General features: G+C 40.6%; 1 protein-coding gene and 1 pseudogene across 3 annotated transcripts in view; both read left to right on the forward strand.

The window, feature by feature from the left end:
* MCC (MCC regulator of WNT signaling pathway) overlaps positions 1-23,420 on the forward strand; it is a 526,282-nt gene that overhangs the window by 151,692 nt on the left and 351,170 nt on the right. The gene's annotated exons all lie outside the window — the stretch shown is intronic.
* Positions 1,565-23,038, forward strand: LOC139185176 (transmembrane protein 126A pseudogene; annotated as a pseudogene).

Consider the following 23,420-nt stretch of genomic DNA (forward strand, 5'->3'; position numbering starts at 1 on the left):
CCCTCTAGGTTGTCACAGAACGCTGGTTTGAGTTCCCTGTGCCTTACAGCAAATTCCCATTGGCTATCGTTTTTACATATGGTAGTGTATGTGTTTCCGTGTTACTCTCTCCATTCATCCTACCCTTTCCTTCCTACCCCTCCCATGTCCATAAGTCTGTTCTCTGTGTCTGCATCTCCATTGCTGCCCTGCAAATAGGTTCATCAGTACCATCTTTCTAGATTCCATATATTTGTTAATATACAATGTTTGTTTTTCTCTTTCTGACTTACTGCACTCTGCATAATAGGCTCTAGGTTTATCCACCTCATTAGCACTTACTCAAATGCATTTCTTTTTATGGTATTTTTGGTTTTTTAAGGAACCCCCATACTGTTTTCCATAGTGGCTGTGCAAACTTCCATTTCCACCAACAATGTAGGAGGATTCCCTTTTCTCCACACCCTCTCCAGAATTTGTTATTTGTAGACTGTTTAATGTTGACCATGCTGACTAATATAAAGTGGTACTTCATTGTAGTTTTGATTTGCGTTTCTCTGATAATGAACAGCTTGGAGCATCTTTTGATATGCCTTTTAATCATCTCTGTATGTCTTCTTTGGAGAAATGTTTAGGTCTTCTGCTCATTTTTTTAATTGGGTTTTTTACTTTTTTATTATTGAGTTGTATGAACTGTTTGTATATTTTGGAAATTAAAGCCTTGCTTAATTAATTAATTAAGTCACATTATTTGCAAATACTTTCTCCCAGTCCATAGGTTGTCTTTCGTTTTCATTTTGTGGTTTCCTGTGCTATTCAAAACCTGGTAAGTTTGCTTTGGTTCTGTTTGTTTTTATTTTTATTTCTGTTGCCTTGGGAGACTGACCTAAGAAAACATTGATACAATTTATGTCAGAGAATGTTTTGCCTGTGATCTCTTCTAGGAGTTTTATGGTGTCAGGTCTTATGTTTAAATCTTTAAGCCATTTTAAGTTTATTTTTGTTTCTGGTGTGAGCGAATGTTCTAATGTCATTGATTTACATGCAGCTGTCCAACTTTCCCAATACTACTTGCTGAAGAGACTGTCTTTTCTCCATAGGATATTCTTGCCTCGTTTGTTGAAGATTAATTGTTCATAGGTGTGTGGGTTTATCTCTGGGCTCCCTGTTCCGTTCCATTGGCCAATATCTCTCTTTTTATGCCAGTGCCACACTGTTTTGATTACTGTAGCTTTGTAGTATTGCCTGATGTCTCAGGGGGTTATGCTTCTATCCTTGTTCTTTTCCCTGAGGACTGCTTTCGCAATTCTGGGTCTTGTATGGTTCCATGTAAATTTTAGGATTATTTGTTCTAGTTCTGTGAAAAATATCATGGGTAATTTGGTAGGGATTGCATTAAATCTGTAGATTGCTTTGGGTAGTGTGGCCATTTTAACAATATTTATTCTTCCAGTCCAAGAACATGGGATATCCTTCAATTTCTTTGAATAATCTTAAATTTCCTTTATTAATGTTTTATAGTTCTCAGCATATAAATCTTTCATCTCCTTAGTCAGGTTTATTCCTAAGTATTTTTTATGTGATTTTAAAAGGGATGGTTTGTTTACATTCCCTTTCTGATATTCCACTGTTAGTGGAAAATACAAAATTTAAAAATACATTTTAAACTCACAGGTCTTTAATAATGGCCTTGGACCTTGTGGTGAAAGTGACCTTTCTCAGTCGTGTCCAGCTCTTTGTGACTCCCGGTTCTTCGTCCTTTCCTGTATATTCACCATTTGTCATGTGACTTTGGTGTCTTCCTGTCAAATATGTGAGAAGTTGTAAAAGATTATTGTGTTTTTTTTTACCCCCTAGAACCCCCAAAAGATTATTATTTTAACCATTATGTTTAGGGTGGTTTGTTTCATAGAAATAGTTGACTTAAGGTCTGCTTACAGGGGTCCAGGGAGCCCAGTTCAAGAAATACCTCTTAAAAGTGGCCAAAGAAAGCAAATTGCCTCTCTAAATTGCACACTTGGGCAATCCCTTCACTTATATAACCGCATAAGAGTAATTTATGTTCTTTCTAAAACAAATCTTGAACTAATAAAATTCTGGGGTTTGGGTTTTTTTTAAGTAGCTACTAAGAGCAAAAGGGCTTCACAGGTGGTGCTAGTGGTAAAGAACCCTCCTGCCAGTACAGGAGATGCAAGAGACACGGGTTTGATCCCTGGGTTGTGAAGATCCCCTGGAGAAGGAAATGGCAACCCACTCCATTCTTGCCTGGAAAATTCCATAGACAGAGGAGCCTGGTAGTCCATGGGGTCACAAGAGTCAGACACCACTGAACAACTGAGCATGACAATGATGAAGACCAAAAGATATGTTGGGAATTCCCTAGTGATCCAATGGTTAGGACTTCATGCTTCCATTGCAGAGGGCACAGGTTCAATCCCTGGTCAGGGAACTAAGAGTCCACAAGCCACATGGCATGGCCAAAAAAAAAAAATTAAAAGATATTTTATCAGTGCCCAGTTAGGAGATAGGAAACACATCATATTTCACACAGGGAAAGTTTAATGTAAAAAATTATTAACTAGAAGCAGGTGATTACCTACTGAGGAATCAAGAAAATCTAATAAATCCAGGAATAGCACATGTGAAGAGAAGTCACTCCCTCTAAAACTGAGTCAGAATACCCAAGGAAGGAACATATTTGGAAGAGGGCCCTTCCTTTACCCAGTGCTGAGGTTCACACTTCATTGAAATGGAGCAGCTAGTACCTGCTGCATGGCAGAGAAATTCCCTGAGATGCAGCAGGAAGCTAGCCCTCCAGACAGTCAACCCAACTGTGGGTTGCCACCCACTGGGGCATCACCAAGAAAGTGCCCACAGAGGAATCCTCTGGGAAACTGCCCACCAGAGTAGTGGCAAAACCCACTGAGAAGTCTCTCAGCTGGTGCCCCTGAAACTTACTGGAGATGAGTGCTTACTTAGATGTCCTACTGACCTCCACCCACCCCAAGAGGAAGCAGGGAAGAGTACAACAGAAAGAGCATCCTCTTCTTCCCCCAGGAGTGCTCCAGTGTCCCTACTGACAGAGGGAAAATGTCCAGGGAAGGTGGATTTGGAGATAAGAGGTGATAAACTCACACAGGCATTTCTAACGTTGAGACACTTCTGGGAGCATCCTACACAACATTTACCTTTCTAGGCATCCCTTCTTCTGCTAGCAATTACCTGTCGTCTTCTCCTTCTACCAAACACAGTGGATATTTTAACTTTGAGGTTTAACACGTTGTTCAAAATGGAAAGCCAGCACAGTGGATATAACTTTAAGGTTTAACACATTGTTCAAATGGAAAGCCAACAAGGTGATGTTGTACATGGAAACTTGTAGCAATTAGAGTTTTATCTGAGAAGCGGAATGACTACCCATGATATATAATAAAGGATCTACAGAAAATGACTCACAGACATGGAGAACAGCCTTGTGGTTGCCAAGAGAAAGAGGGGATGAGAGAAGAATGGAGTGGGAGTTTGGGATTAACGGATACAAACTACTATGTATAGAATGGATAAACAACAAGGTCCTACTGTATAGCACAGGGAACTATATTCAGTGAAAGTCATAGTCGCTCAGTAGCATCTGACTCTTTGCAGCCCTATGGACTGTAGTCCGCCAGACTCCTCTGTCCATGGAATTCTCTAGGCAAGAATACTGGAGTGAGTTGCCATTTCCTTCTCCAGGGGATCTTCCCAACTCAGGGATTGAACCCAGGTCTCCTGCATTGCAGGCAGATTGTTTACCATCTGAGCCACCAGGGAAGCCCCACTATATTCAATACCCTGAGATAAACCATAATGGAAAAGAATATAAAAAAGAATGCATATATATGTATGTATAACACTGTATCACTTTACTGTACAGCAGAAATTAACACAACATTGTAAATCAAGTACACTTCAAAAAAGAATAAAGGCTCTGCGGTAGGACAGTCTGTGCAGGCTGTTGATTCTTCGTCTGTGTTGAGCCTAGAGTAACTCTAGACCTGGCACACGAGCAGATACAAAGGAAAGCTGGATGTAGAGAACAGGTGGGAGTGCACGAGCACAGATTGGGATCCCTGAGGACAAACTGGGACCCAGTTCTGTCTCTGAACCATTCCAACCTCAGTGCTGTGCGTGACCTACAGGAGAGCTGACACTCATTATCAAGGAACCACATACACACCTGGCCCAGGACTCAGAGACACTGAAGGAAGAGGCCTGGAGGAACTGAAGTTGCTACAAGTCTGATGCACCAAGTAAGCAGGCAGCAGACTCGCAACAACTTTCAGAGCATAAAAAGTATGACTTCTTCATTTCTACCTTCAGGTCTTCATACAGAGCTTCTCTTATGGCCATCAGAACCATATAAGAAAGAGAACTTTTGCCTCAGGCCGGTCACGTGGCGCCCAAAATGGCCGCGCCCGGGAGACTCTAGCAGAGCATGGCGTGAGCCCTCGCGGGCCGGAGGCGACCCGCGGAGGCCGCGGCTGCACGGAGGACCGCGTAAGGCTCAAGATGGAAAATCATGAACCAGATGGTGCTATCATCAAGGAGAACTTAACTGATATCATAGCCAGAAAAATTAACCAACTCCCAGAAGTAGAACGGAATCTGCTTGAAAATGGATCAACATATGTTGGACTTAATGCTGCTCTCTGTCGCCTAATAGCAAATAGTCTTTTTCGACGCATCTTACATGTGACACAGGCTCGTATAGCTGCTGGCTTACCAATGGCAGTGATCCCATTTTTGACAGCAAATGTATCTTACAAAGGTTTTGTAAGTTTACCTTTGAATACAGGTGATCTACAGTGTGAAACCTGCACCGTAACATGAGGTGGATTGGTTGGTCTTGTTTTCAGTGGCCTGTACCCTGTTTTCTTGGCTATCCCTGTGAATGGTGGCCTAGCAGCTAGGTATAATTCAGCCCTGCTACCAGAGAAAGGAAACATCTTAGATTACTGGATTAGGATTTCTAAGCCTGTCTATAGAAAGATGTTATTTCCCATTTTGCTCCAGACTGGGTTTGCTGCATACCTCGGGTCTAGACAATATAAACTACTTATAAAGGCTCTTCAGTTACATTAAAAAAAAAAAGAACTTTGGGAAACACAGTTCCAGCAGAGCTAAGATGACTTACATCTCAGAGCAGCAGAGAAATTGCCAGGGCAATCTGCACCCTGTTCCTAAAACCATCAGCAAAACAAAGTGAGACACTTCAGTTTAGCAAAGAAGAGATACAATGGGAAATATGTACCACCTGTTCTCTGATGAATTTTTCTCTCCAAAGATTTATATTTCATAAGAGGGCAAGTATAAATTATAATGTTATAGATTCTGAGTAGTGCAAGAGTGCAAGTATAAATTATAATATTGATTCTGAGTAGTGACATGTTTAAGTATTATAAGCCATAAAACACAACTGAAGTTTTGTTTTCTACCTACAACACTGATAAATTCCTGAACAAAATATCAGTTCCTCCACAGATTATCTCAGCCATGCTGCGTGTTTTTTTTTTTTTTTTAAGTATTCATTATCAGGTGTATTAATTTTTATAAAGAAAGATATTTATTGCTACTGATTAAGTATTATGACTGATTATACTATAAAAGAAGTCATGCACAAGATATAAAGTATTTGAATCAATATAGAAAGTTGATGAAAAGTTAAAGTCATTCTTTGTCTCCTATGTCTTCCCTCATGTAAAAAGACCTTTACCAATTTTTTTTGTGTATCCCTGAGATGCTTTTACTTTAAGAACTTTCCATGTCTCCTTTTGTATTATTGTTTAGTGTGATGCTGATGATCCTAATATCATGCTATGATCAATACAATACTTGACAAGTTTGGGATTACCACAGTGAAACCTTTGGTCAAGAGGATGTGTCCTGGCTTTGAGGTTGGAGCAAGGCTGGTTGTTCTGCCAGCACCCTCTTCTGGACATTGTTCAGAATCAAAAAACAAAATTCTTAATCTTATGGCATGCATATCAATGTTCATGTTTTCAGAAATTTAGGGCAGTGCAAGTGAAATATTGGATATTTAAGAGTCACTGTGGAAGGGTCTGGAATGTGGGACTTGATAAAAAATTTTTTTTCAGAATCTTGAATTGTCATTTCCAACTCACTGAAGCTGGATTTCAAAATCATTCATCAAGGAGTCTGAAAATTCTTAAAAAGTTATTAAAAATTTGTAAGTGAAGCATTACTGGTTATGCCTACAAAGTCATATTAGGTCTCCCTGCAAATCAGGTGATGCTATAGAAGATGTAGCCCTGTTTGGCTTCCTGTTTATGAATGAAAGGCAGCAGAATATACCACCTCAAACATGACTGTAGAAGTTCAGGTCATGCCACCCTAAAAAATGCCCTTTGGGTATTTTAACTATTTGGAGCTGCAGGCACTTGAAAAACAGCAAATTCAAGGAAGAGACTTTTTCTGAACCCCGCTTCAGTTCAGTTCAGTTCAGTTATTCAGTCATGTCCAACTCTTTGCCACCCCATGAACTGCAGCATGCCAGGCCTCCCTGTCCATCACCAACTCCCAGAGTCCACCCAAAACCATGTCCATTGAGTTGGTGATGCCATCCAAATATCTCATCCTCTGTTGTCCCCGTCTCCTCCTGCCCTCAATCTTTCCTAGCACCAGGGTCTTTTCGAATGAGTCAGCTCTTCGCATCAGGTGGCCAAAATATTGGAGTTTCAGCTTCATCATCAGTCCTTCCAATGTATATTCAGGACTGATTTCCTTTAGAATGGACTGGTTGGATCTCCTTGCAGTCCAAGGGACTCTCAAGAGTCTCCTCCAGTACCACAGTTCAAAAGCATCAAATCTTCAGCACTCAGCTTTCTTTATAGTCCACTCTCACATCCATACATGACTACTGGAAAAACCATAGGTTTGACTAGATGGACCTTTGTTGGCAAATAATGTCTCTGCTTTTCAATATGCTATCTAGGTTGGTCAAACTTTTCTTCCAAGAAGTAAGCATCTTTTAATTTCATGGCTGCAGTCACCATCTGCAGTGATTTTGGAATCCCCCCAAAATAAAGTCTGACACTGTTTCCCCATCTATTTGCCATGAAGTGCTGGGCCAGATGCTATGATCTTTGTTTTCTGAATGTTGAGCTTTAAGCCAACTTTTTTACTCTCCTCTTTCACTTTCATCAAGAGGCTCTTTAGTTCTTCTTCCGTTTCTGCCATAAGGGTGGTGTCATCTGCATATCTGAGATTATTGATATTTCTCCCGGCAATCTTGATTCCAGCTTATGCTTCATCCAGTCCAGCATTTCTCATGATGTACTCTGCTTATAAGTTAAATGTGCAGGATGACAATATACAGCCTTGATGTACTCCTTTTCCTATTTGGAACCAGTCTGTTGTTCCATGTCCAGTTCTAACTATTGCTTCCTGACCTGCATACAGATTTCTCAAGAGGCAGATCAGGTAGTCTAGTATTCCCATCTCTTTAAGAATTATTCAGTTTGTGGTGATCCACACAGTCAAAGGCTTTGGCATAGTCAATAAAACAGATATAGATGTTTTTCTGGAACTCTCTTGGTTTATCAATGACCGAACGGATGTTGGCAATTTGATCTCTGGATCCTCTGCCTTTTCTAAAACCCGCTTGCACATCTGGAAGTTCACAGTTCACGTACTGTTGAAGCCTGGCTTGGAGAATTTTGAGCATTACTTTACTAGCATGTGAGATGAGTGCAATTGTGCAGTAGTTTGAGCATTCTTTGGCATTGCCTTTCTTTTGGGATTGGAATGAAAACTGACCTTTTCCAGTCCTGTGGCCACTGCTGAGTTTTCCAAATTTGCTGGCATATTGAGTGCAGCACTTTCACAGCATCATCTTTTAGGATTTGAAATACTTCAACTGGTATTCCATCACCTCCACTAGCTTTGTTCGTAGTGATGCTTCCTAAGGCGCACTTGACTTCACATTCCAGGATGTCTGGCTCTAGGTGAGTAATGACACCATCGTGATTATCTGGGTCATGAAGATCTTTTTTGTATAGCTCTTTTGTGTATTCTTGCTACCTCTTCTTAATATCTTCTGCTTCTGTTAGGTCCATACCATTTCTGTCCTTTATTGAGCCCATCTTTACATGAAGTGTCCTTGGTATCTCTGATTTTCTTGAAGAGATCTCTAGTCTTTCCCATTCTGTTGTTTTCCTCTATTTCTTTGCACTGATCACTGAGGAAGGCTTTCTTATCTCTCTTTGCTGTTCTTTGGGACTCTGCATTCAAGTGGGTATATCTTTCCTTTTCTTCTTTGCTTTTCACTTCTCTTCTTTTCTCAGCTATTTGTAAGGCCTCCTCAGACAGCCAGTTTGCTTTTTTGCATTTCTTTTTCTTAGGGATGGTCTTGATCCCTGCCTCCTGTACAGTGTCATGAACCTCCATCCATACTTCATCAGGCACTCTGTCTATCAGATCTAGCCCCTTAAATCTATTTCTCACTTCCACTGCATAATCACAAGGGATTTGATTTAGGTCATACTTGAATGGTCCAGTGGTTTTCCCTACTTTCTTCAATTTAAGTCTGAATTTGGCAATAAGGATTTCATGAACTTCCCTTATCTGCCTAAAAACTGATCCTCCAAAAAGAACTCAATTGTCAGAGATCCTCTTCCTATCACTATCATCAACCAGAGAAGATTGACTCCTATCAGTGGAGAGGAGAATAGAAGTTGGCACCACACCCTCACAGACTTTGTTACAAGCAATCATACCTTCCCCTATTCTTCTAAGGGCCCTTTCATCTTTCCTGAAAACTGTTTACTCTCCTCTCAGAGTCCTACATTCCCCGGCTCTTTCCCTACTGAGATAGCATTTAATCTTGAATTCTAAGCCACCTTGGAAGATATTCATTTTTCCCTGGATATGTCTCAAGTACATATGAGTTAATAAACGTGTTTTTTGTATATGTTAATAAGCTTGTTTATTTTTCTCTCATTAATTTGTCTTATAGTGCCTCAGCTAAGAATTCAGAAGGCAGAGGGAAAATTATATTTCCTCCCCTAAACTGTTAATTAGGATCCAGACTATTTAAATGTGATGTTAATTTGCAGAAGGTTGATGAATTATGAATTATCAGTGTTTTTTATCTGGTAGAGATGCAAATTATTTTTATTCAGCAGAAAAGATATCCTCAAATGTTACATTTTATTTACATTTGTAAGACATTAACCAGTTTTGTAACTAACATCTTATTCTAGCATTCTCTTTCCATGAATCAGATTTATTATTCTGGGTTCCTCAATGAATTAAATACATGTTAAGAAAAATGTTCATCCTATACTTATATGAAAGTCATATTTTTCCTTTTTTGAAAATTATAGTTCAACACTCCCTCGTTTTTTGTTTACTGCTAGTGAAAGTTGTGTAGATGGGCATTAACCAATGTAGCACTGTTACAGGGGCAGTTTCTGTCAGGTTTTATAAACAAGTCGTGTTGGTTCAATCCGTCAGCACAGAGGAGAGTCTGGGTGTATATACAAAGCTACTGTCAACTGAAAAAAAATGCACAATGTGAGAGAATTAATTCTTAATTAATGAAGAATTAATTCTTTAAGAATTAATTAAGTTGTGTGTGTGTGTGTGTGTGTTAAGTCACTTCAGTCATGTCCAACTCTTCACTACCCCATGGACTGTAGTCCTTCAGGCTCTTTTGTCCAGGGGATTCTCCAGGCAAGAATACTGGAGTGGGTTTCCATGCCCTCCTCCAGGGGATCTTCCCAACCCAGGGATCGAACCAGTGTCTCTTTATGTCTCCTGTATTGGCAGGAGGGTTCTTTACCACTAGTGCCACCTTTAGGGGCAAAATGAGGACTATAGTCTGGGAGACAGCATTTCAGATAGCGCTGAGAAACTGCCCCAAAGAGGTAGTGGGGAGTCAGTATATATGTGATTTTGGTGAAGGTACATGCAGTCAAGCACATGTTTTTTGCAGAAGGTTTCTGGTAGTCTAGTGAAGGTTACTGCCAGTCATGAGGCGCATACATCACTCTGAGGGATTTTTAGTGCTTTTCTAGATATGAGGAGAGGCAAGAATTGGGCTCATAAAATCATCTACTGAAAATATCTATCTGAAAACCTGTTCTGCCAGTTTTTCCCAGAGCCCAAAGTGTCTCATTCCTGATCTCCACCCTGAACTCCTTTAAGGGGATGTTGAAGGTCAGTAGCTGCAGAAGCTCCTAGTTTGATTCTTGTAGAGGTAGATGGCAAGTGTCAATTTGTGGTGGTGGTGGTTTAGTCACTAAGTCATGTCCAGTTCTTGTGGCCCTATGGACTTTAGGTCCCCAGACTCCTCTGTCCATGGGATTTACTGGAGTGAGTAGCCATTTCCTGCATTTTCCATGTGGATTCTTTACCACTGAGCCACCAGGGAAGGTCTATCATTTTAGCTTCCCTGGTGGCTTAGACGGTAACGAATCTGCATACAGTGCAGGAGACCTGGGTTTGATCCTTGGGTTGGGAAGATCCACTTGAGTAGGAAATGACTGTACCCTCCAATTCTCCAGTGTTCTTGCCTGGAGAATTCCATGGACAGAGGAGCCTGGCAGGCTACAGTCCATGGGGTCACAAAGAGTCAGCCACGACTGAGCAACTAACACTTTCACTTTGTTAAGTACATGGCATGAAAGCATATGGAACTTGCCCCCAGTGCTCTTCAAAAAGAGGGACCAGAAAGGAAGATTTCTTTGGATATTTATTTGCCTTTGGGGGGATTTCCACAATTATACAGAGATGGTTTTTTATGGTGTATTCTAATTCTTCACAAAGATTGAGTTGTTAAAAAGTCTTCAAAAATACACAAATCTATAAAATACTGTGCAATCATAAATTTGAGATTAGGTTCTGATATCGTATTGAAATGATAGTATTCTTTTGGGAAAGAACTTTAAATTTGACAAAGGTATTTATGAAAATGAAGATGCTTTTTAAGGCTGTTGCTGTTAATATTATTGCTATTTATTGTATAAAATCTGCAAATGCAGGATCAGTGGTTTATGTTCTGAATTTTTTTTTTTTCCTGGAGAGGTTCTCTGTTCTCAGTTAGAGGAATCTGAGGATGTAAACTTTAATGACAGACATTGGGCTCTTCAATATGACTTTGGACAAGTCATTTAACCTGTTTTAGCCTCTGCATTAAGGAAAATAGTAATAACAACCCCTTCCTCATATGGTTGTCATGGGAATTAAATGGGTGACACATATGAAGTGTTTAATGTAGAGCCTCAGGTAGATATTAATAGATGCTCAGTAAAGTGTAGTGTTATGGCTGTTGCCCTCAGCCATTATCAGAAACAAATCTTTGAGAGTTACTTACAAGTAGATTAATTTGGGGTACAAATTAGAAACAGAAATGTAAGCATTGTGAAGAAATCAGATCTTTCAAGAAGATTTTGAGACATTTACTGAGCGGCTTTATGAGCTAGGAGCTGTCTCAAAGATATCATTAGAAACTATAGTAAATAAGCTTGGGTGTAGGATTCTTTTAAAAAACTGGATCATGAAAAAGGATAATAATTCTTACCTAAAGATCAAAGGGCTCTTAGAAAAAAACCCCAGTTTAATCTCTCACTTCAAAAGATGTGGAGACCCAGATCAAACTCTCTACTTACTGTTACACAGACAGGAGGAGATGGGAAACTGACAGCCCCGCACTGACACCACCACGCCCCTGCCCTGTGCTGAGGCCATGTGTCCTGTCATTGGCAGGAGAAGAAACAGCTGCTATGGAGACAAGGGACCCCTGCACCTCTCCTTAGCATCTTTCTGTTGGACTCCGGGTCACTCTTCTGCCCTGCTAGGTGGTACTGTGCTTTTATGTCCTCTAATCTGTTTTGTGAGCTACTGTTCAGCCAGAATACTCTGGTCCAGACAGCCACTTGTTCAGACCTTGACATCCTTTTGTGACAGACCACGCCTCTCCTGGCTACCTGGCCTCCTCTTAGGAGGCCCCTGCCTCCCAGTGATTCAGTCTCTAAGGGGTGAGTGCCAGCCCTGGGGGGCCCAGCACCACTGCCAGCTGGCATCGTGCAAGCATCTGTTCTGGATGCCAGGGTCTGTGCCACACCATTTGTCAATTTTTAATATCTCTTCTGTCCTTTAGGCCATCTATTGGATTGAAAACAATAAATCCATTTTTAGGGCCTGATAAGAGTGTGAGAAGGTGGTTGAAAGCCATCAAGTCTCACTATTAATAACTTACGTTATTTTAAAATGATTCTGCAGGGTAGTTCAACAAGAGTTCACATTTTATTCTGTTTTTCTACTGCCATTGAGGTAAAGATCTCTGATTTCCTAGGATCAAAGTATTTGACAGATTTTAAAGTACACACTAGAGGGCAGTGGCCCCATATCTAGACACCTGACAGTTACCACTGTCTTTGCATTTCCCTGCCCTTCCTGCATTAGGGAAGGGGAGGGAAGGCTCCTCCACATCATATAAATGCCATTTATGTCTGAAGTGTTTTATGAAAATAGATCAGCTGCTTGGCAGCACCCTGTCTATCATTCCTTGTAGTTTCTTTTCCATCCTTCTTCCAGTGATTTATCTTAGTGGAGTTTTAATAACAGAGTTATATTAATGAACATCTCATGACCCTTTTCTTTTTTAAACACAGAAGGAGAGATAGGAAACATACATTTCTCATCTGGAGTAGTAAGGTTTTCTATCTTTGCATCCTTGCAAATAAAGTCTTGAATTAAGAGTGAGGAAAAATAGGGACTTCATGCATGATCCAAGAGTTAAGAATTTGCCTTCTAAAGCAGGGGACGCAGGTTTGATTCCTGGTCGGGGAACTTACGGTCCCACATGCTGCAGGGCAACTAAGCCCGAGCACTACAACTAGAGAACCTGTGCACTGCAACTAGAGAAAGAGCACACACTGCGACGAAGACCCAGTGCAGCCAAAATAAAATAATAAATTAAAAAAAAGAATGAGGAGAAAGAAAGGTAGAATGAGGTCATCTTGTATTTTGTGTATGCAGAGGTAACAACCATTAATATGAGTCTGCAGAGCTGCCCACTAAGGAGAATCATATTTCAGCTCGGCTTTACCTCTCTTGCATACCTCTCGGTAGGGAGAGGTGAAGCTGACCTGCACAGTCAGGAGCAGGGCTGGGTGAGAGAGCTGGGAGTTAGTAGAGCCCCCAGGCCCTGTGGTGGCCGAGAGAGGAGTTCCAGTGTGGCTGAAGAGTGTAATGAAGTTCAGGAGGAAAGCAAAGGGACACTGAGAAATATCTCATTGGGTTATTTATGAATCTGTCTTTGATGGAATCTGAGGAACCTAAATATAGGATTTGACTTCTTTTTAATTATTTTTGGTTGTTGGACTGTTTCTTTGAAAAAAAAAAATAAGCCTCTAACACTGGATTATGTGAGTCCCTTAATTTATAGGCATAATCTCAGATATTGCAATTGTCAAAATAAAGTGAATGGCATGAATGCTTTTTTCCCCCAATGCATATAAAAGTTATCTTTATTCTTTACGATAGTCTGGTAAGTGTATTATTCATAATAGTATTATGAATAAAAAACCAATGTACATACCTTAATTAAAAAATTCTTTATTGCTGAAAAATGCTAACCATCGCCTGAGCCTTCAGGAGGTCTTAGGAATAACATCAAAGATCAATGATCACAGATCACTATAACACATATAATAATAACTTAAAAGTTTAAAATATTGCAAGAATTACCAAAATGTGACACATAGAAATGAAGGCAGCAAATCCTTTTGCAAAAGTGACACCTACAGACTCGTTGCCACAAACCTTCAGTGTGTAAAAAAGGCTGTTTCTTTGAAGGGCAATAAAGCAAAGCACACTAAAATGCGGTGTGCCTGTATACATTTTATGTATTGAATGAATTTGCTGGGGGTTGTTCTTGGATTTGTGAAATCTGACACAACTGTGTTCCTTTATATTTATTTTTAAGTGTTCACTAAGTTTACCGTCTAGTCAAGGCTATGGTTTTTCCAGTGGTCATGTATGGATGTGAGAGTTGGACTGTGAAGAAGGCTGACTGCCGAAGAATTGATGCTTTTGAACTGCGGTGTTGGAGAAGACTCTTGAGAGTCCCTTGGACTGCAAGGAGATCCAACCAGTCCATTCTGAAGGACATCAGCCCTGGGATTTCTTTGAAGAACTGATGCTAATGCGGAAACTCCAGTACTTTGGCCACCTCATGGGAAGAGTTGATTCATTGGAAAAGACTGATGCTGGGAGGGATTGGGAGCAGGAGGAGAAGGGGATGACAGAGGATGAGATGGCTGGATGGCATCACTGACTCGATGGACATGAGTCTGATTGAACTCCGGGAGTTGGTGATGGACAGGGAGGCCTGGCTTGCTGCAATTCATGGGGTCGCAAAGAGTCGGACACGACTGAGGAACTGAACTGAACTGAACTGAAGTTTACTCTTAAATACACGAGGGAGATAAGATACTCTTCTTTGAATTCCCGCACCAGGTCACGGGTGGGAGGAAGGGCACCTAGATCCTCGGAGCAGCCTGTGCTGTGAAACAGACCGGGGACTTCCTCTGCATTTCTCTTAGTGTTGCTAATATTTACTGAGCATGTACTATATACGTATCAAGTTAAGTGCCTTGCACACATTATCTTGCTTGATTCTCACAACAACCTGTTGCCATGTACATGGTTATGATCCCTGTTTACAGATGAGGAACTGGAGGATTGGAGAGGTTGCCTGGATGAAGCAGTGACGGTGCAGCCAGCTGAGGTTTGATGGCAGGTTTGTCTTCCTCTGACCTTATAACCATCGTTTATGTGCCCCCAGAGAACAGAGTGATACTGCCAGCAGTTCCACTGTGAAATCATCCCCTCGACCAACCTCAGAGTGCAGTGCTGTCTCACACATGCTGAACTGGATGTGGGCTCTCCATCTTATTCCTTTGTAGGTGCCCTGGCTGTTCGGGGGATAGCCTCTGCCACCACACACACACATGCAGAGTCACTGGTTAGGTTTTCATTCCTCTGATTTTATAAAAGACAGTGTCACTGGAGAATAATTAAAACTCCTGATGGATTTATGTTGGGGCCTCCTGACATGTTTATATAGTTAATTTATGCCAAGATGACAGGGGAGATTAGCATTAAATGTGGAGAGGAATGCACCTGCCACTTTGATGCAGTCAGAAGCATCTATCAAAGATGCATTTGAAACCCAGAGACCTCAATCTTATTGGCAAGAATGCTGTAGGCTTTCTTCAGCTACACTTAAATGTGGAGAGGAAGAGTAGTTAGTGGAAACAGAGGTAGACCCCACCTTACCTGGACAGCAGATTCTTCAGGGACAGAGGAGCCACCCCTTGCCCAGTCCTGTCTCTCTTGGTCTCTGATGTAATAATCCTTGTGTCACAGACAAAGGCAAAACCTCCTCGTAGAAACAGAAGCAGGGAGAAGGACTTATGTGTCTTACTATTAATAACAATTGGTCACATTTGGTAAGTGTTTGTTGTGTGTTAGATGTTGATGAAAGGGCCTTGTCTGTATCATCTGATCTATTCTTTAGAGGGCCAGTCCTCTTTCAAGCCTGACCCCTCTCCAACCATCACTGCTGCTGCTGCTAAGTCGCTTCAGTCGTGCCCAACTCTGTGTGACCCCATAGAGGGCAGCCCACCAGGCTCCCCCATCCCTGGGATTCTCTAGGCAAGAACACTGGAGTGGGTTGCCATTTCCTTCTCCAATGCATGAAAGTGAAAAGTGAAAGTGAAGTCACTCAGTCGTGTCGCGATCACGTGGACTGCAGCCTACCAGGCTCCTCCGTCCATGGGATTTTCCAGGCAAGAGTACTGGAGTGGGGTGCCATTGCCTTCTCTGCCCAACCATCACTAACTGTGCTGTTTCTCTCAGAGGAGAGGGAAAGCACTGCTTACTTGTAACATTGGTATTCACATAAGCTCAAGAAGTAAACAGGGCCAGTGACAAACACACAAAGGGATCTGCAGATCTATGAATTGTGGTATCAATTACACTTCTCTTAAAAAGAATAATTTGTCAGTTGCTAGATTTTATTTCATGTTTACAGATGTCAATATGTTTCATACTAAAATAATAGTAATTAGTAGTAGTCATCAAATTAAAATAAGGCAAATGCCAACTACTCCTTTGTCCTTCGGTTTCAGTATCTGTTTGTGCCATCTCTGATTTTGCCCCATTGCAACCCAATTTTGGAGCTCAGAGAGAAGAATCTACGGTCACAAAAGAATTGGTGAGCAATATTGATTTTAGTAAGGGGGGAGGATGTGGAGATCTATATCACACGCATACCCTTCTTGTTAACAAATGAGCTTAAGTCTGTATTAGACGCCTGTGTCCTCTAGAGACCCTCTGTGCTCTACACCCTTCTCCCCAGCAGTGCCCTTGCTCAAGCTTCTCTGTGTCCTTCTCTTTCTTACAAGGGTTGCAAATTGTTCTCCTAATATATAGTAGTTTATAAACCACTTTTTGTTAATAAACATGTCCTAAGCATCTTCTACCTAACACCATTTGTGGTTACACCATTTGTGGTTTTGAAATATTCCTTCCAAAGAAACTTTCCTTACAAGGAATTCCAGGAGATAAGGAATTCCAGGAGATTTAACTTTGGTTTTTTCATAGAAATAGCTGGTATTAAGAGAGAATTGTGAAATGAGGGACTGATTACAGAATCTAAATTATATTAATAAATAGTCTGATATAATCCATCCCACTTCATATATCTTACATTGAAATTGAAAGTAAAAGTCGCTTAGTCTTGTCTGACTCTTTGCAACCCCATGGACTACAGTCCATGGAATTCTCTAGGCCAGAATACTGGAGTGGGTAGCCATTCCCTTCTCCAGAGGATCTTCCCAACCCAGGAATCGAACCAAGGTCTCCCACATTGCAGGCAGATTCTTTACCAGCTGAGCCACCAGGGAAACCCCTATCTTATATTAACAGGACTTACAGGGATTCATTAGCATGGGAATTTATGAAGATGATTCATAAATTCATTCATTTATGAAGATGAATCCTTACTTTGTTGGGAGAACCATAGAAAATCTTTGTAAAATTAATATAACATCAAAGACAACAGAAGGACCTTGGTTTGTTTCCAAGGCAAACCATTCAATATCATAGTAATCCAAGTATATGCCCCAACCAGTAATGCTGAATAAGCTGAAGGTGAATGGTTTTATGAAGACCTATAAGATCTTCTAGAACTAACACCCAAAAAAGATGTCCTTTTCATCACAGGGGACTGGAATACAAAAGTAGGAAGTCAAGAGATACCTGGAGCAATAGGCAAATTTTGCCTTGGAGTACAAAATGAAGCAGGGCAAAGGCTAACAGAGTTTTGCCAAAGAACACACTGGCCATAGCAAATACCCTCTTCTAGCAACATAAGAGATGACTCTACACATGGACATCCCCAGTGGTGGATACCAAAATCAGACTGATTATATTCTTTGTAGCCTAAGATGGAAAACCTCTATACAGTCAGTAAAAACAAGACTGGGAGCTGACTGTGGCTCAGACCATGAACTCCTTATTGCAAAATTCAGACAAATTGAAAAAAATAGGAAAAACCATTAGGTCATTCAGATATGGCCTAAATCAAATCCCTTATGATTATACAGTGGAAATGACAAATAGATTCAAGGGATTAGATCTGATAGAGTACCTGAAGAACTATGGACAGAGGTTCATAGCATTGTACAGAAGGCCGTGATCAAAACCATCCCCAAGAAGAAGAAATGCAAAAAAGCAAAATGGTTATCTGAGGAGGCCTTACAAATAGCTGAGAAAGAAGAGAAGTGAAGGGCAAGGAGAAAATGAAAAATATACCCACCTGAATTGATTCAGTTCAGTTCAGTTGCTTAGTCATATCCAACTCTTTATGACCCCACAGACTGCAGCACTCCAGGCTTCCCTGTCAGTCACCAACTCCCGGAGCTTGCTCAAACTCATGTCCATTGAGTCGGTGATGCCATCCAACCATCCCATCCTCTGATGTCCTCTTCTCCTCCCACCTGCAATCTATCCCAGCATCAGGGTCTTTTCCAGTGAGTCAGCTTTTCACATCAGGTGGCCAAAGTATTGGAGCTTCAGCTTCACCATCTGTCCTTCCAGCGAATATCCAGAACCTGAATACAGAGTTCCAAAGAATAGCAAGGAGAGATAAGAAAGGCTCCCTAAGTAATCAATGCGAAAAAATAGAGGAAAACAATAGAATGGGAAAGACTCGAGCTTTCTTCAAGAAAATTAGAGATGCCAAGGGAACATTTCATGCAAAGATGATCACAATAAAAAACAGAAATGGGATGGACCTAACAGAAGCAGAAAATATTAAGAAGAGGTGGCAAAAAATACACAAAAGAACTATAGAAAAAAGATCTTAATGACCTGGATAGCATGAAGGTATGATCATTCACCTAGAGCCAGACATCCTGGAGTGTGAAGTCAAATGGGCCTTAGGCACCATCACTACGAACAAAGCTAGTGGAGGTGATGAAATTCCAGCTGAGCTATTTCAAACCCTAAAAGATGATGCTGTGAAAGTGCTGCACTCAATATGCCAGCAAATTTGGAAAACTTAGTAGTGGCCACAGGACGAGAAAAGGTCAGTTTTCATTCAGTTCCAAAGAAGGGCAATGCTAAAGAATATTCAAACTACCACACAATTGCACTCATTTCACATGCTAACAAGGTCATGCTCAAAATCCTCAAGCTAGGCTTCAACAGTGTGTGAACCAAGAACTTCTAGATGTTCATGCTAGATTTAGAAAAGGCAAAGGAACCAGAGATCATATTGCCAACATCTGTTGGATCATAAAAAAGCAAGAGAGTTCCTGAAAAATATCTACTTCTGCTTCATTGACTATGCTAAAGCCTTTGACTGCGGATCACAACAAACTGTGGAAAATTCTAAAGAGGTGGGAATACCAGACCACCTTACCTGCCTCCTGAGAAACCTGTATGCAGGTCAAGAAGCAACTGTTAGAGTCGAACATGGAACAACAAACTGGTTCAAAATCAGGAAAGGAGTGTGTCAAGGCTGTATATTGTCACCCTATTTATTTAACTTATATGCAGAGTACATGATGAGAAATGCAGGGCTGGGTGAAGCACAAGCTGGAATCAAGATTGCCGGGAGAAATATCAATAACCTCAGATATGCAGATGACACCACCCTTATGGCAGAAAGTGAAGAGGAATTAAAGAGCCTCTTGATGAAGGTGAAAGAGGAGAGGGAAAAAGCTGGCTTAAAACTCAACGTTCCAAAAACTAAGATTGTGGCATCTGGTCCCATCACTTCATGGCATATCGATGGGGAAACAGTGGAAGTAGTAACAAACTTTATATTCTTGGGCTCCAAAACCACTGCGGATAGTGACTGCAGCTTGAAATTAAAAGATGCTTGCTCCTTGGAAGAAAACCTATGATCAACCTAGACAGCATATTAAAAAGCAGAGACATTACTTTGCCAACAAAGGTCCACCTAGTCAAATCTATGGTTTTTCCAGTAGTCATATGGATGTGAGTGTTGGACCATAAAGTAGGCTGAGCACAAAAGAATCGATGCTTTTGAACTGTGGTGTTTGAATAGACTCTTGAGATTCCCTTGGACTGCATGGAGATCAAACCAGTCAATCCTAAAGGAAATCAACCCTGAGTATTCAATGGAAGGACTGAGGCTGAAGCTAAAGCTCCAATAGTTTGGCCACCTGATGGGAAGAACTGACTCATTGGAAAATACCCTGATGCTGGGAAATATAGAATGCAGGAGGAGGAGGGGATGACAGAGGACAAGGTGGTTGGATGGTATCACCGAATCAATAGACATGAGTTTGAGCAGGCTCCAGGAGATGGTGAAAGACTGAAAAGCCTAGTGTGCTGCAGTCCATGGCATCACAAAGAGTTGGACACTACTGAGTGACTGAAGAACAACAATAGGACCAAACTATAAATAAATAATATATGATGATTTCAATAATAATCATAACTTCCCCCTTACTATAAAACCAGATATAACCTTTAAACAGACAGTCGTGGTTCTGTCTGGGTTCTTCTGTATGCTCACATTACTCTTGTCCCTGGTTTTGACTCATAGATAGATATGAGAAATTCAAACCATATCATATTCACAACACATTTTTTTCCACTTGTGCCCACTAATGGATTTAATCAAGGCAAAACATCTAATTTGCAACCAAAGGCGTAAATGAAACCCTAATTCATGTGCTTGCTTCTTGCCTCCCCTGCCCCCACACACACCCAGAGGCTTCTCAGATTACCTTTTTATGATGCAGTCCAAATTCTCAGTTTCACTGCAGCTTTCCAGAGTTCAGATACATTAAGATCTTGTCTCTGTTAGACCACGTTGGCTAAAAATATTCCTAATGAATCCAAACAGGTAACTGTAGTATCAGAGTGGTAAAAGTATATCAGGGTTGGCTGTAGATGGATGTTTAAACATTCTTGTGAAATTAAACTGTAGTGGCTTTTTTCATAAGCCAGATACAGGTTTATGCTCTTAAAAGTTGAAAGTCTGCCTTCAAATGAATTAAATCTTGATTGGAATGGCATTGTCCATTGTAATACTTTCCATTAAGTAAATGGTTTTTAGTTGTTCAATAAAATATTGAAGATTATTACTGAGATTTAAGTTTTCCTGGGCCTATAGCACTTACGATTCTGGGTGATTGCCTAAGATAACAACAAAAGACTTTGCAGGGAAGTCCAAAAAATAACTAAGAGTAAGGATGGCTAATGTCCAGGAGGGGAAGAATTTTTACTTCAAACTTGGATTTGGGTCAACAGAAATATATTGATAGAAAGGCAACCAGGACAACCAGAATTTAATACACTTGTCTAGACAGGTTTTGTTTAGAGGTTGAAATTTGGTTTGAGCATACTTATTGCGTGAATTACTAAAAGTTTATCGATCTCTTCAAGTACTGCCCCTATAATATAGAGGGGAGTTGTTGACTCAGATTTGTGGCTAGAAGGAACCTCTTTTTCCTACCCTCTATACCTTTCATGCATTGGAGAAGGAAATGGCAACCCACTCCAGTGTTCTTGCCTGGAGAATTCCAGGGATGGGGGAGCCTGGTGCGTTGCTGTCTATGGGGTTGCACAGAGCTGGACACGACTGAAGTGACTTAGGAGCAGCATACCTTATTTGGCTTCCCGGGTGACTCAGGTGGTAAAGAATCCGCCTGCAATGTGGGAGAACTGGGTTCGATCCCTGGACCGGGAAGATCCCCTGGAGACAGGGAATGGCTACCCACGACAGTATTCTTACCTAGGAAATCCCATGGACAGGGTTATCTGGCGGGCTACAGTCTGTGGGGTCGCAAAGAGTCAGACACAACTGAGAGACTAACACTTTGAATTGATACTTTATTTATCTCAATGTGAGGTATAAAAATGGTACCAAAACCTTCTACAAAATGTACAGTCCTCTAGAGAAAAAATAAATGTCATATGTCACTTATATGTGGTATCTGAAAAGATGATACAAACAGGACCTCCCTGGTGGTCCAGTGGCTAAGACTCTGCACTCCCAGTCCACAGAGCCCGGGTACCGTCACTGGTCAGGGAACTGGGTCCACATGCTGCAACTGAGACTCCGCACAGACACATAGTTTAAAAATATGATACGAATGAACTTATTTACAAAACATATATAGACTCACAGACATAGAAAACAAACTTAGGGTTACCAAAGCAGAAAAGAAAGGAGGGATAAATTGGGAATTTGGGATTAACAGATACACACTACTATATATAAAATAGATAACAATAGGGACCTACTGAATAGCACAGGGAATTATGTTCAATATCTTGTAATAACCTGTAATGGAAAAGAATCTGGGTATATGAAGTACTGAGGTGGCTCAGTAGTAAAGAATCCACCTGCCAAGCAGGAGACGCAGGAAACAAGAGTTAAATCCCTGGATTGGGAAATCCTCTGGAGAAGGAAGTGGCAACCCACTCCAGTATTCTTGCCTCAGAAATCCCATGAACAGAGGTACCTGGCATGCTATAGTCCATGGGGTCGCAAAGAGTTGGTCACAACTTAGCAAGTAAAGCACCCCCGTATATATATATTTATATATATAGTTGTTATCTCTTGTATTAGCAGGCAGATTCTTTACCACTGAGCAATGTGGGAAGCCTATATTATGTTTATATATATATTGCTGTATATATATATTTATATATATTTGCTGTACACCTGAAATATTGTAAATCAACCATACTTCAATAAAGAAAACAAAACAAAGTAGGGAACAGTCTTCAACTTTTATTTTCCTTTTCTAGTGAGCTAAGGGGTCAGGGTGAAGTTAAGAAAATGAGTATTTGTAAAATGGCAACTCAGAGTGACAGCCTCGAATTTGAATGACTTTCCAGCTGACTTAGGATTCTCAGAACAAAATAGAGGTTGTATTATTGGTATCATATTTTTTCTTTATATTTTCTATATCTTCAAAGCTCCCTAAAACCAACATTTATGGTTTTTATAATGGAGAAGAAAACACTTCTAAATTTTTAGTCTTTGTTTTAGAAGAGTTTGAGAAGGATTGGTATTAATTATTCTTTGGACATTTGGTAAAATTTACCAGTGATGCCATCTGGTCCTGGACTTTTGTTTTAGATGATTGATTTTATCTCCTTACAAGTAATTGGTCTGTTCAGATTTTCTATTCATTGTGATTCAGTCGGTAGTTTCTATATTTCTAGCAAATACCCATTTCTTCTAGAGTGTCTAATTTGTTACTGTATAATTGTTCATAGTAGTCTTTTATGATCCTTTTTATTTTTTTGATGTGAATTTAATAGTTGCTCCTTCATTTCTGATTTTATTCGTTTGTGCTCTCTCTTTTTTTCTTTGTAAGCTAGCTAAAAGTTTGTCAGGTTTGGTTATATTTTCAGAGAACCAGCTTTTAGTTTCACTGAGCTTTTCTATTGTCTTTTAAGTCTATTTCTTTATTTTCTGCTCTAGTCTTTATTTCCTTTCTTCATTTGTTATTCTATAAGTCTCTTAAGTATTTTAACTTTTTTTTCATTCCTTTTTCTTTTTGCTGCTCTGATTGGGTGAGTTTCCCTGCCTTCTTTGAGTTGGCTGGTCCTTTCTTCTACTTCATCTAATCTGCTTATTTAAACTCTTCTAGTGTATTCTTCCGGAGAAGGCAATGGCACCCCACTCCAGTACTCTTGCCTGGAAAATCCCATGGATGGAAGAGCCTGGTAGGCTGTAGTCCATGGGGTCGCTAATTGTCGGACATGACTGAGCGACTTCCCTTTCACTTTTCACTTTCATGCATTGGAGAAGGAAATGGCAATCCACTCCAGTGTTCTTGCCTGGAGAATCCCAGGGATGGGGGAGCCTGGTG

This window comes from Bos indicus, chromosome 10 (genome assembly GCF_029378745.1).
Source record: "Bos indicus isolate NIAB-ARS_2022 breed Sahiwal x Tharparkar chromosome 10, NIAB-ARS_B.indTharparkar_mat_pri_1.0, whole genome shotgun sequence".
NCBI classification, from domain to species: domain Eukaryota; kingdom Metazoa; phylum Chordata; class Mammalia; order Artiodactyla; family Bovidae; genus Bos; species Bos indicus.